Genomic DNA, 14,389 nt, shown 5'->3' with positions numbered 1-14,389 from the left:
ATTAACTGCCCCTACTCAGTTTCTTTTACTGCTTTCTCTCTCATCTCTCCAACTCTAAATGCCAGAATACCTCAGAGCTCATTTTTACTGCTTATCTTTTCTATCTAAACTCACTTTTACAATCTCATCAAGTATCTTAACTTTAAATAGCACAAATTCGCTGAAAAGTCTTAAATTTATACTTTTGGTTCAGTTCACCTCCTTACTTGTGTAACTGCTTACTCTTCTTGGAACTCTAGTAGAAACTTGTTAATGAATACCCACTGTGTGTCAAGTACTTTTCTGAACATTTGGTCTATGACACTGAGCACAAGAGACAAAAATCCCTGTTGTCATGGAACAAGCATTCTGGGGGTGGAGCACAGATAATAAACAATAAACTTAGAAAATTAAGTAAATCAGATATAGTATATATTAGATTGTCATAAGTGCTAGGAGAAAAACCTGAACAAGGTAAAAGGGATTAAAAGGGCAGCAGAATGAATGGATAGGTGTGTGTGTGTGGTGTGAGATTACATTTCTTCCCTGAGTAGGCAATTAGGGCAACGGAAGGATTAGCCAAAAGATATCTGGACAATGTGTTTCAGGCAAAGGGGACATCCAGTGCAAAGGCTGTAGGGTGGGAGCATGTTTATTGTTTGAGGAAAAGCAAGGTGCCCATGTGGCTAGAATGGAGTGAGCTAAGAGAATAACAAGTGTTCAGGTTAGGGAGGTGATAGTGGTGGACAGATAAGTTTATACTTTATAAAATACTTTAACGTAACATTATTTTTAACTTTTTGAAGAATGTCCATACTGTTTTCCAGAGTAGCTGTACCAGGTTGCATTCCCACTAGCAGTGTAAGAGGGTTCTCCTTTCTCTGCATCCTTGCCAACATCTATTTCCCTGAGTTGTTAATTTTAGCCATTCTAACCAGTGTGAGGTGGTATCTCATTGTGGTTTTGATTTGTATTTGCATGATGCCGAGTGATGTTAAACATTTTTTCATTTGTCTGTTGGCCAGTTGAATGTCTTTGAAGAAATGTCTGTTCATGTCTTCTGCCCATTTCTTGAACCGGATCCTTTGTTTTTTGGGGTGTTAAGTTTGATAAATTCTTAATAGATTTTGGATACTAGCCCTTTATCTGATAATATCTTTGCAGTATCTTCTCCCATTTCATAGGCTGCCTTTTAGTTTTATAAATTTGACTATTTTTAATAACATTTCTCCAAATGAAGTGTACTTCTCATGGCAAGGATGTATTACTGCTTTGTTACATACATAGCCTTATTACAAAAGAGTTGGTTCTTAAGTTGCTCTGTATGAATGAAGCAAAGGGCATAATACAGAGGAGGTAAAAGTCAGTGCAACAAGTGCTCCGAGTGTTAAGCTAAAAGTTATGGGAAATGCTAAGTAATTTTAAGTAGGAGAGTAAAAGGAACAATTGTTGGTATGGGAAAAAGATGTCTAGACTGAAGGAAAGGGGGTTGTTGCAATAATCCAGAGAGAAGTGCTGAGAGCCTAAAATAAAGCAAAAGAAATAAAAATAGAGAAAGACAAATAAAAGAGAAATTAAGGAGGCAGAACAAGCAGGTCTTGGTGATGAACTGGATATAAAAGATGAGGCAGATGGAGAGGTTTATGAAAACTCCCAAAAGATGGAGTGACTTAGGGATGTGATGAGAGTTGTGCCATCACAAAGATACAGGAAAAGACTTAATAAGAAAGATGATGAATTCATTTCAGACATGTTGAGTTTTCGATGTCTGTGGGGTAACACAAGTTTCTAATGGACAGCTAAGAGTTTTAGGCTAAAGACAAAAATGTCTGAAGTAACAGTCACAAGTGATAATAAAATCATTCAGGGATTATAAGGTGAGTAGAGCTTAAGAGCACATGGGCATTTAAGAGTTGACAGGAAGACGAGGAATCATAAAAGCAACTGAAAAGTAATGAATATATTTGTTAGCAAAAAAAAAAAAAAAAAAACCCCAACAAACTAGGGAATGTGTCTTGGGGAGAATGAAGTTTCAAGGAGAGAGTAAATGCTGTTAAAAGATCAATTAAGAAGTAGGCAGAAAAAGCAGCCATTGGTCTTGGCAATTTGGTCACTGGTAATCTTAAAGATAATATTCAGTAGAGAGGTGAGAGAAGCAGCCAGGTTGTGGTGTACGAGGGAGTAAGTGGGCTATAAAGGAAGGAGCATAGATGGCTGAAATCTGGCTGAGGAGAGAACAGCCAGAGAGAAGTAAGATCATGTTAGGGATTTTTTCAAGATAGTAAAGACATAAGACCACCTGTAAATTTCAGAGGAGGAGGCAGTAGAGATAAAAAGAATGACAAAACTAGAGGAGATGGTGGTGGAATTAGTCTTAGGGTGAGGAGCACACCACTAGGAGAAAGCTAATGACGGATGTGTAAGTGCTTTAGAGAATCTAAGTGAAGTTGAAGAACATGAATTTAGTGGCTCCAAACTGCACAATAATGTGATTTTCTCCCAATAGTTCTTGGCAGGCAAGGTTTATCCTTTAAAAAGGATAAAGATATTTGAAAGCAACTATTAGTGAGTGACAAAATGACAAACCATGTAGCTACAGAAAAGGAAGAAAATCCAGAAGAGCTGAGAGCTTGGGAATAGTAGAAAAATTGAGATTAGAAGCTTTTCTGAGGCCAAGAATAGGTGTATTGGGTATTAGGAAGTGGGTAAGATGGAAGGATAATTGATACATTGTTGCTAGAGAGTGGTTTCTGTAATTTGCAATTTCTAAATTGGAGCAATTCCAGGAAATGGACATGGGATGTGAATGATAAGAATACAGGTCACTGGAATTGAGAACCAAAGAACTGTAAGGCTAAAGAGATTTCAATGTAAAAGAACTTAAATAAGAGAAAATTATGTTTCAATCACATAACCTAGTTCTTAAAGGAGCATGCTTTTTATAGTATTTAGAGTACACAATGGGGAATTAAGGATGACACTGATCTCCCCCAAACCCAGGAAAAAATGAAGAAGCATCCAGCATCCACTTGAAAGAACATTAGCAAAGTATATTATTTGCAAAAAGTTCTGAAAGGTACAAACCAGGCAAAAATGAGTTTAGGATCTAATAAATCTCAGACTGCTTTGTTTCTTTCTATTTATACATGAAGACCATGGGTCACTGGGTTGGCTCTAGTTTTCCTTGTTTTGCTGTTCACCATGATCCATAGGAATGCAACCAAGATTATTATTATTCTTATCCATGATGAAAAATGAAGATGAAGTACATCATATGCATAAAGGATATATTATTTGGCCTGCAAATTACTGAATTCTTGATTTAGCTAAATGCCTTCTGATAGAGTTTAATTGCATTCCAATGAACAATAAAAGTGCAAAAGTTATAAGAGCCCAAATTGGTTAAACCAATGGTTGCATAAAAACAACAATGAAACAAAGAAAAAAAGCCACATAAACTTTAAATTTGATTAGAAGAATAGTATAGGTCTGTGGCTAAAATAAGGTAAAGCAAAAACTAGATTCAACTGAAAAAGGGAGGAAATTCTCTGATGATATTAAGCACAAGAGTAATAGTTTGATGAAGAAGAAAATACAAATGTTTAATGAAAATCAAAGAAGTGAACCACTGAATTAGGTGAAGAGAAAACACTGAATCAGGTGAAAAGAAAACAAACACTAATACATATTATTTACAGGTATACTTTAATATTTTGAGGATGATGATCAATTTTTACAACTTCTATTTGAAGCGCACAAACAAATGAGCACAAATTATAGTATAAGACATAGACAGCATTGACATTTCTGATAACCAAGAGTTGATTGGCTGCAAAATATTTCTAAAGAATTCTTCCATTATCCTTTGTTTCCTCCTATAATATCATCTTCTTCGTTCTGTATCCTTTAGAATCAAAATTCTTAGAAAAAGTAATCTATACTTGCTTTTTTCATTCCTTCTAATTCTCTCTTTTACTGCCCACTACTCTCATGAAACTGATCTACCTAAGGTCCTAATGACTCATGCTAGTGACCAAATTCAATAACCTGTTTCCAGTTATCATTCTACCAGACCTTTCTGGAACATCCATACTACTGACCAAACATTTTCTGACTCATATGACACTGCATTCTCGTTTCTGGTCAACAGTCTTATTTTAAAAATCAATTGCTTCTTTTGCTTCATTTACCTTTTAAATGTACACTTAAGAAGCATTTAAAATTTTCTTTTTTAGACCAATATTATATTTTGCAGAGGAATTAGAAAATTGCAAGAACAAAAACAAAATATAAAAACTAATAATGCCAAAAGCCAAGAGTGTACTATTAGAATTTGTACTACAGCAGTCTGTATTTTATTTAAAAACAAATATAAATAAGAAAAATATGCACTCTTACTCTTTATACACTTTTTAAGAACCTGCTTAAATCGACAGAATTGAAGGGGAAAAGGCAGTTCTACAATAAGAAACTTCAATATTCTACTTTTAACAATGAACAGGGCAGCCCCGGTGGCGCAGCGGTTTAGTGCCGCCTAAAGCCCCGGGCATGATCTGGAGACCCTGGATCGAGTCCCACATCAGGCTCTCTACATGGAGCCTGCTTCTCCCTCTGCCTGTGTCTCTGCCTCTCTCTCTCTCTCTCTGCATCTCTATGAATAAAAAAATAAAAAAAAGATGTATTTAAAAAAAAACAAAACAAAACAATGAACAGAGCCACCACCAAAAAGAGTAATAAAGGAACTAGAAAACCAGAATAACACTATATACCAATTAGACCTAACAGATAAATAGAACACTTAAGAATATCAGTTTATACATACTTTTCATATACACATGAAATACTCCAGAATAGACCATAAGCTAGTTTAAAAATCAAGTCTTTATACATTTAAAAGTTGAAATCACATAAAATAACAGTGGGATGAAACTAGAAATAAGCAGCAGAAGGAAAACTAAAAGACTCACAAATATTATGGACATTAAACAACACACTCTTCAAATAACTGATGGGTCAAAGAAGCAATCACAAGGGAAATTACAGAATACCTTCAGAATAATGGGAATAAAATCACAACATATTAAAACTTATTGGATACAGTAAAAACATTGCCTACAGGGAAATTTACTGCTATAAATGTGTACATTAACAAAGAAGAAGATCTCAAATCAATTGTACACATTAAGAAGCTAGAGAAAAGTGCAAACCAAACTGTAAGCTGGCACAGGGAGAAAATAATAAAGATTTAAGTGGCGATAAACAAAACAACAGAATAACAGTAAAGAAAATCAACAAAACCAAAAATTAGTTCTTTGAAGAGATCAACAAAATATAAACTTTAACCTAGTTTGATTATAATAAAAGAATAAAAGCTTAAGTTAAATTACTAAAATCAGAAATGAAAAATGGGGACATTACTACCGATTTTACAGAAATAAAAAGAATTGAGAGAATACTATAATTAATATGCCAAAAAATTGGATAACCTGGATGAAATGGGTGAATAACTAGAAATAATGAAATAAATGAGCAAAATGAACCCAGAAAAATAGAAAATATGAATATACTCAAACATGGAGATTAAATCAGTGATAAAGAAGTGTCCAACAAACAAAAGCCCAGGACCTGATGGCCTCACTAGTGAATTCTATCATTTTAAATTAAGAATTAACACCAATACTCTTCATACTCTTCCAAAAATTGAAGAGAAGGAAACAAGTCTAAACTCACCCTAAGAGACCACTATTACCCTGATGCCAAAAGTAAAGACATTAGAAGAAAACCATAGGCCAATACCTCTTGCTAATATCGGTGTAAACATTCTCAACAAAATACTAGCAAACAGAATTCAATAGCATGTTAAAAGGATTATATACCATGGCCAAAGGAGATTTATTCCTGGAATGCAAGGGATTCCTTCATATTTAAGATACGAAAACCAATCCATGTATTACATCACTTAATAGAATCAAAGGAAAAATCCCCACATGATCATTTCAATGAGTCTGAGAAGCACCTGACAAAATCCAACATCTTTTCATTATAAAAACACTCAATTTCCTAATGTACTAGGAAAAGAAGGGATCTTCTATAAAGGGCATATTTGTAAAATGAGAGAGAACTATATACTCAATGGTAAAGTCTTAAGAGTAAGATTAGGAAGAAGGAAAGGATGACCAGCTGTTTACACCAATCAGTTCAACAAGTGTCTATAAGTTCTCAACAGAGCAATTAGGCAAGAAAAAAGAATAAAGGGCATCCATTTAGAAAAGGAGAAGTATAATTATTTCTAATAGACATGATCTTGTATGTAGAAAATCTTAAGAAAATCACTAAACACCGTTAGAATAAATGAATTCATCAAAGTAACAGGATAAAATAATCAACACACAAAAATCTTGTATTTCTATACACTAGCAATGAATAATCCAAAAAGGAAATTAAGAAAATTCCATTTGCAATAGTATCAAAAGGAATAAAATACTGAGGGGTCACTCCAGATTTCTTGTGGCAGTTGTTTGTATACCTTTTCCCATTTTTTTACTTTCACTTTTTTTGTTTGTTTTTGCATCTAAACTATCTCCTGTTAACAGCAAACAGCAAATAGTTGGATCTTGTTTTTAAAGCTAGTGTGACCACATGAAAAGATGTTCATCACCACTTATCATGAGGGAAATGCAAATCAAAGCTACAATGAGATATCATCTCATACCTATAAGAATGGCTAAAATCTGTCAGAATGGCTAAAATCTCAAACACAAAAAACAAGTATTGGTGAGGAGGTTGAGAAAAAGGAACCCTCTTGCACTGCTAGTGGGAACACAAACTAGTGCAGCCACTGTGGAAAATAGTATGGAGGTTCTACAAAAAGTTAAAAATAGAACTACCATATGATCCATCAATTACACTACTGAGTATTTACCCAAAGAATATAAAAACACTAATTCAATTACATACTAATTCAAGGGGATACATGCACCCCTATGTTTATAGCAGCATTACTGACAATAGCCAAGATATGGAAGAAGCCCAGGTGTCCATCAACTGCTGAATGGATAAAGAAGATGGTACACGTATACACACACACACAAAGAATATTATTCAGCCATAGAAAAAAAAAATAAAATATTGCCATTTGTAATGATATGGATGGAGCTAGAAGTATAACGCTAAATGAAATAAGTCAAAGAAAAACAAAATACCATTTGATTTCACTCGTATGTGGAATTTAAGAAACAAATGAGCAAAGGGGAACAAAAGAATGAGAGACAAATCAAGAAACAGATTCTTAATTTCAGAGAATAAACTGATAGTTATGAGAGGGGAGAGGTGTGAGGGGATGAGTTAAATAGGTGATAGGGATTAAGGAGGGCACTTGTATGATAAGCACTGAGAAATGTATAGAATTGTTTAATCATTATATTGTACATCTGAAACTAATATAACACTGTTAACGAACTGGAATTAAAATAAAAACCTAAAAAAAATAAATGTAGTCTGACAACTTTGCCTTTTGATTGTACTGAGTCATACATTCACATTTGACAGTGGTACTGATATAGCTGAATTTGTATCTAGCATTTTACTTTTTGTTTTCTAGGTACGTTAGGCCTCCACTTCTCAGGGAGGCACAACTTTAGGTATGCCCACAATCACTGGGATGGTAATACTTTTGGCAGTTCTCCTGGTCTCTTTTCCTGACCATATCAAGATGTTAAACTCCATCCTCAGCTGACTGCTTTACTGTTTCCAAGAATGCTTGGGACATAGGCACTGCTCTGGACAATAATAAAATCAAAATTGGGATCCCTGAAGGAATAGTTCCCATGATCAGTGTTTAATATTTGTTATGAACCCTCTAGTGCTCTTTCCAGCTATCTTTCATTCATTCTCTTTCGCAAACTAGACAGCTTACAGTTAAAGCCAGCTATCTTCATTGAAACTATCAATAATCTCCCAATTACCTTTCACCACAACCTCCACTTGTTTTTCAAAGCACCCTTGGGCTTGAGCTTCTCTATGCTGTTTAAAACAATGTCAGTTTCTTTGCAGAGATATCAGAAGCTTTTTTTTTTTTTTTTTTTGCCACCTCTTTCTTTCCCCAGGCAAAATCTCTTAGCCAGGGCTCTGGAGCTGGGAGTAGGGCTCTCAGTGACACCCCTATTCTAAGAGGTGGGTGGTAGTAATCTCTGATCTCAGAGTGGAAGCAAAGCCTTACGAGCCGGGAGAAGAGACATCAAGATTCCAATATTCTCAGTGGCATGGAGCCCATGCAGAGCCTCCATTCTATGAGTGAGGTTTGGGGGACAAGAAGAAAGCTCCCACCTTTCAATTGCACTTGCACAGAAATCAGCCTCTGCAAGTAACTGAAGGCAGGATGAGAAATGCTAGTGTCCTGCTCCCCTGGGACGTAACCTTCTGACTGGGAATTGGGGATAGAGAGAACCCTGTGTTCTTGGCTGCACTAGTCTGGAAGGGAATTTTGGCTTCACCCCTGGAATGAGGAAGGGATTAGTCTTAGTTCAAACAGCACAGATTCTCACTTTTTATCCTATTTTAGCAGATTTTCTTGAATATATGGTTCTTCATTTGCTGTATGACCTTAGGAATGTTTCCTGAGATTTTAAATGATATTTTAAAATATTCAATCAGTGTCAGTGGGATGCAGGTCCATGGAGCTCCTCATGCTGATGTGATAGGAGTTTATCTTTTCAGTTTGTTCACTTTTAGTACTAAATAAGATACCATTGTACAAATATGGGACAATTTATCCATTCTCCAAATGAGGGATGTCTGGGTTGTTTCTTGGTTTTTTTTTTTTTTTTTTTCTAATACTGCTGCTATAAAATATTCTTATACATATATCCCACTGTATGTACATGGGCAAGTATTCCAATTGGGTTGTACAGTATGCATACACAGAGGAATGGGATTTCTAGATCAAAAGTTATGCAAATGTTTAACTTTATAAGACAGTGCCAAAGTGTTTTCTAAAGTAGCTGTTTCAATTGGTACTTATACCCACTGGGGTATGAAAGTCTATATTGATCTAGATCCTCTACTACCTTTGTTAACAGAATTAACTGCTGCCAACCTACACTGTAAAAATTTGTATCTTACTGTTGTCACTAATAAAGGTAAATGTATGTTTATTGTTCTTGTATGTTTTCTCTTCTGTGAATGCTATTTATTTCTTCCATTTTTTGATTGGATTGTCTTTTTCTTATTGATCTGTATATATTCTGAGTATTAATTGTCAGTCATATATATTATACATAAATGTTACCAGTTTGTGGCTTGTCTTTTCAATTTCTCTAAGGCAAATAGAGCTGATAAACAGAAGTTCTAATTTTAATATAGTTGAATTTGTCAATCATTTATGTTAATGCTATTTGTGTCTTCTAAACAATTATTTATTTATTAAAATATTTATTTGAGAGTGAGAGAGAGCACACATGTGTGCATGAGGGCGGCACAGAGGGAGAGGGACCTGAGGGTCTACCCGAGCAGTGGACCTGCTCCTGCTGAGCAGAGAGCCAGATGTGGGATCACGACCTGAGCCAAAAGGTAGATGCTTAACTGACTGAGCCACCCAGATGCCTCTACTTTTTGTGTCTTATTTAAGAAATGTTTCTCTAACACAAGGAAACAGATTTTTAAAATTATCTTTGAAAAATTTTTACTACCTGTCTTTTAATTGGTGTATTTAGATCTTTCATATCTAAAGTGATTTTTGATATAGTTGGGATTACTATCTACCATATTTGCAACTGTTTTCTATTCATTGTTCTTGCTTTTGTTACCTTTCCTTTTTTGTCTTTTTCTGCCTTCTCTGATTTTAACTGAGCATTTAGTACAATTTGATTCTCTTCTCTCATAGCATGCCAATTATGTTTCTTTAAATATTTTTTATTGGTTTCCGCAAGGTTTGCAATATACATTTATAACCAAACTAAGTCTACTTTCAAGTAACACTATACTGCTTCATGGTAGTACAGGTGCCTTATAGCAGAGTATCCTAAATTTCTTAATCTCATTCCTTCGAACACTGCTGTCATTCATTTCACTTATCTATAAGCTATAATCAATCATCCACTATGTTGCTGCTATTGTTATTTGAATAAACTGTCAGATCTGTTAAGAAAAAGAAATGATTTTCTTGTATCTTCATCTATTCCATTTCTAACTCTCTTATTTTCTTCATGTAGACCTGAGTTTTTGATCTATATCACTTTCCTTCTTTCAGAAGAACATAACATTTCTTTAGAGCAGGTCCACTGGTGACAAATTCCCTCAGTTTTTGTTTGAGAAATTCTTTACTTCTTTACTTTTGAAGGATAATGTCACTGGATACAGAACTCTAGGCTGGTGGATTTTTCTTTGAAAATTTTGTCCATTCTGATACTCTACGTCTTTTGATTGGAGCATTTAGTTCATTTAAATTCAGAGTGATTACTGATGAATATGAATTGAGTGCTATATTACCTGTAAAGTCGGTGTTCCTGTAGACTGTCTCTGTTCCTTTTGGTCTCTCTTTTCCGCTCAAGGGTCCCCTTTAGTATTTCTTGTAGAGCTGGTTCGGTGTTCACAGACTCCTTTAGTTTTTGCTTGCCTTGAAAACTCTTTATCTCTCCTTTCATCCTGAATGACAGCCTTGCTGGATAGAGTATTCCTGGCTGCATATTTTTCCCATTCAGCACACTGAATATATCATGCCACTCCCTCTGGCCTCCAGATCTCTGTGGACAGTTTGCTGTTAATCTTATGTGTCTACCTTTGTAAGTTCGGACCTTTGTTCCTAGCTGATTTCAGAATTCTCTCTTTATCTCTGTATTTTGCAAGTTTCACTATCACATGTCTTGGTGTTGACCTGTTTTTATTGACTTTGAGGAGAGTTCTCTGTGCCTCGGACTTGAATGCCTGTTCCCTTCCCCAGGTTAGGTAGGTTCTCAGCTATAATTTGTTCAAACAGACCTTCTGCCCGCTTTTCCCCTCCTTTCTTCTGGTACTCCTATGATATGGAGTACACTGTCCAGGGCCTGGTGCTTCAGGAAGTATTTCTGGTGTATGCTGTGTACATTCTGCTGTTGTGTTTTGGCTGCTCTTTCCCACAGGCCGGTCCTCTGCTGAGTTCCTCCATGCTTGTAGTGATGAGTGTTTGGACCTTTAAGCCATTATGCTTGGGTTTGTTTAGGATAGGCCTGATAAGAAAGAAAAAAAAAAAAGCCCAATCCAAGAAAAGAGAAGAAAAGGAACAAGCAAGCAAATAAACAAACAAGAAAGTATATGCCTGATTCCAAAGGAAAAGAAAAAGAAGGCAAGAGGGGAAAAAAAAGCCTGATCCAAAAAACTACAAAAAGAAACAAGCCAACAAATGAACAAAAGAACTATAAGCCTGATGGCAGGGGAAAAATATATATTAAAAAAAATATGTGAATAAGGAAAGAGAGAGAGAGAGAGGAAGGGAGGAAGGAAGAAAGAGAGGAAGGGAGGGATAAAGGAAGGAAAGGAGGGAGGAAGGGAGGAAGGAGTAGGGGGAGCTGAACTGAAACGGATCCTTTGGAGCAGTCTACAATCAGTAGTCTTGACGCAAGCAGGGGGCCTCTGTTGGTCTTCTGAGGGAGAGGCCTGCTGCACTGCCTCACAAGTAGACCTACCCTTGTAAAGATTCCACCACCTCCCCTCCCTGGCCACTGCAGGGGGGTGGGGTTTGGTTTAAGTGACTCTAGGGGTTGTGTTTCTGTCTGAAGTCTAATTGTGCTGCTATTAGGAGTGGGGGTGCAGTGGGGGCAGATGGGGTCAACCTGCCTTCTCAACCTGAGGAAAGGAACTTATGGCTGCCGCTGTCCCAAGGCCCTCACAGAAAAGTGAATGATCTCCTCTTCTGTGTCCCAGGCTATCAGAACCCTGCCTTCAACCCATCTGTGCCTGGCGGTTGGCCCGCCCTCCACACCACTCTCTCCCTCCATCCCTGACTCTGCTCTGTGAGAAGGGTTTCCACTGTTCTGTAGTGCCATGACTTTTCGCTCTCCCAATTCATGTCTCTGAACCTCACGTCTGTCACGTTCTTGCCCCAATTGTGCAAATTGTTTTCTTAATCCTCAGATTGATTTCCTAGTTGTTCAAAATGACTTGATGTTGATTTAGCTGTGTTCCAGGGTCCCCCTACTACTCCGCCATCTTAGCTTCTCCCCCTATCCCAAAATTCTATTTTACTCTACTCTCTTCTTGCTTGCATGGTTTTGGAAAAGAAGTATAATTCTTAACCTTGTTTCCCTTTAGGTAAAGGTTTTCTCCCCAACTTCTATTAAGATTTTCTTTCTGTCTTTGATTTTCCATAGTTTGAATGATATGCCTAAGTATAGGATTTTAAAAAAAAAAATTATCCTGCTTAGGATTCTGTGAACTTCTTGAATTTGTAGCTTAGTGTTTACTAATAATTTTGGAAATTTCTCAGCATTAATTACTCTGAATATTTCTCCTGTTCTTTCCTCTTCTGGTATTGCTATTACATTCATGTTAAAATTTTTGAATTGTCCCACACTTTTTGGATGTTGTTTTTTTTTTTTTTTTTTTTCCCAGTCTTTCTTTTTTTCAGTTTGGGGAGTCTTAATTAACATGTCTTCAAGCTCAATGATTATTTCCTTGGCCCAGAGCATTATTCTGATGAGCCCATCAAAGGCATTCTTCATTTCTATTATAGTGTTTATTATTTCTACATTTCCTTTTGATTCTAAGGGTTTCCCCACCTCTGCTTACCTTGCCTATCTGTTATTACATGTTGTGTACTTTTTTCTATTAGAGCACTTAGTTATATTAACCATGGTTATTTTAAATTCTGGTCTGCTAATTCCAAAATCTCTGCTATATTTTTATCTGGTTCTGATGCTTGCTTTGTCTCTTCAGACTGTCTTTTGCCTGTTAACATGTCAACTGAGTTTCCTGAGAATCAGACAGGATTTATTAGGTAAATATTACTTAGAGATAGATCTTAAGTGTGAGGTTCTATTTTATATGGATAAAACTAGGATGAGTTTAATTTCTGCTACAGTTGTATGTGTGAGAGGCTTTTAAACACTTCTTCTGTTGTCCTTGTTTTTGTTTTTTCTGTTGTTTTCATTTCCTTAGAGACTCCTTCATATATAAGGTCTGAGGGTGCAGTTCTTCTGTGGTATTCTCCTTAGACAGGAGCCTTTGTGACGTGTGGTGACGTGTGCAGGGAGGCGAGGAGCTTTATAACCTTATGATTAGGTGTTGGTCTGTTAGCGAGCCAGTGTCCCTGAGCTGTGATATTCACTAGTGCTTTAGGTTTTTTGTTTTCCTCCATAAGTGAAACAGGAAAGCTAGAGGGGGCCAGAGTTGGATATTTCCATTCCCCTAGGTTGCTTAAACTTTGGTAAAAGTTCCCTGTCTGTGTAGCCCTTCACTAAGGAGAACAGAATGCTCTGGAAGTATTTTCAAAATGATTACTTTTCTCCTCTTCCCGAGGGAAGATTTTTCTTAGATAGTCACTGTGAGAACCTGGTGGGACTCCTCTAGGTAAAATTCACAAAAGTACACGGGACTCTCATGGTGGGGTCTTCACAAGTTTTTTATTGAAGTCATCTCTCAATATTGATAATGGTTCCCCAAGTCTTTGTAGTCTTTTTCAACTCAATTTATACTTGTTATTTCTTACTTTGGCCTAGCCCCTATCACCTGTCCCACCTACAGCTACCTACAGGGTAGTACTTCCAGCACCCCCGATAGGTGTCAGGAAGTCAAGAAGTTTTCAGAGAACACTTTTATAATAAAGGCACAGAGGATAGGGCCATATTTATTCTTTGCAAAGTAAAAGGGACCTATATTCATTGTCACTAAATACGTTAACAGAATAATTAATTTATCTAGCATATTAGTTTTTGGTAGTATTGATGTTTTATATTGATAATGGTTCCCCAAAGTCTTTGTAGTCTTTTTCAACTCAATTTATACTTGTTATTGCATACTTTGGCCTAGCCCATATCACCTGTCCCACCTATAGCTACCTCCAGGGTAGTACTTCCAGCACCCCTGAGAGGTGTCAGGAAGTCAAGAAGCTTCCAGAGAACACCTTTATAATAAAGGCACAGAGGACAGGGCCATATTTATTCTCTGCAAAGTAAAAGGGATTAGGTTAGGTGATTAAACTAAGAATTTCTAACATCATGTGGAAAAACTAAAAGTTGATGGTTTATGAAATAAAATTACATAATTATAGCTTCTGGATTTTGCTTCTTATTGTATTTTTTTGGGGTTCTCCCCAACTGCTTTAATCTGGTTTCATTCTTTGCCCAATTTAAAACATCAATACTACCAAAAACTAATATGCTAGATAATTTAATTATTCTGTTAACATATTTAGTGACATTAAAAACTTACTTGTTTTTCT

At 36.2% G+C, this 14,389-nt stretch overlaps 1 protein-coding gene across 3 annotated transcripts in view; it reads right to left on the bottom strand.

Moving 5' to 3' along the window:
* The window catches only part of MICU2 (mitochondrial calcium uptake 2), a 126,076-nt gene that overhangs the window by 77,101 nt on the left and 34,586 nt on the right, over positions 1-14,389 (bottom strand). The gene's annotated exons all lie outside the window — the stretch shown is intronic.

The sequence above is a fragment of the Canis lupus genome, chromosome 24 (assembly GCF_048164855.1).
Source record: "Canis lupus baileyi chromosome 24, mCanLup2.hap1, whole genome shotgun sequence".
Lineage (NCBI taxonomy): Eukaryota > Metazoa > Chordata > Mammalia > Carnivora > Canidae > Canis > Canis lupus.
Note: the sequence above shows the minus strand (reverse complement) of the source record. Positions and strands in the feature narration are given on the sequence as shown.